The 698-nt window shown below is 37.5% G+C and overlaps 1 protein-coding gene across 4 annotated transcripts in view; it reads right to left on the reverse strand.

The window, feature by feature from the left end:
• The window catches only part of Kdm5 (Lysine demethylase 5), a 122,458-nt gene that overhangs the window by 99,344 nt on the left and 22,416 nt on the right, over window positions 1–698 (reverse strand). The gene's annotated exons all lie outside the window — the stretch shown is intronic.

Genomic DNA, 698 nt, shown 5'->3' on the forward strand with positions numbered 1-698 from the left:
TTTTACTTTTTAGTTTGATATGCTTTAAAGGCGTGTTTTTTAGTTTTTTTAAACTATATTTATTTTTAATTTTTTAGTTCGATTTATTGTTTGCTAGAGCATTGACTTCAGCGCCCTTTTTTTTAGAAGATACTCGATCATCCTTTTTCCGTGATTACTATTACTAACGACAGCGAGGTGCAGCAACGAGTAATCTTCTAAGTCATTAATAGTACAAGTTATATTAACAGTGGCACCCCGATTTAGAAGATATTCAAAGATTTCTATTTTGCGAATATAACCAGTGAGACTCAGTGCTGTAACATTTAAATTATTTTTCACAATCGGCTCCGCGATTGAATAATGCTCGTACAGCATCGAAATGATTATTTTCTACTGCTAAAAGAAGTGGCGTATTGCCAAATTCATCTTTGCAATTAATATCAGTACCGCGGTCAAGCAGTGGAAGATAGCGTTACATCATTTATTTTTAGCCATAGACGGGATTTGGAATCATGTCTGGTAAGTTCGTTGTCTCGTGCCTACGACTTGCGCCTTAGCCCGCTTGGCCAACTGTTCAACTGATAGGGATAGAATGTATTAACACTAATAAGCCGAGTGCTCGAGTCGGAAAGTAAGTAGACGATACGCATGCGCAGACAGCGTAGTTGTCTCACTTGCTCTCACACAGAGGCTGTGTGAGGAAATTATTTAATCCT

Source organism: Rhagoletis zephyria, unplaced genomic scaffold (genome assembly GCF_001687245.7).
Source record: "Rhagoletis zephyria isolate East Lansing unplaced genomic scaffold, Rhagoletis_zephyria_1.1 Rzeph_scaffold_00358, whole genome shotgun sequence".
NCBI classification, from domain to species: Eukaryota; Metazoa; Arthropoda; class Insecta; order Diptera; family Tephritidae; genus Rhagoletis; species Rhagoletis zephyria.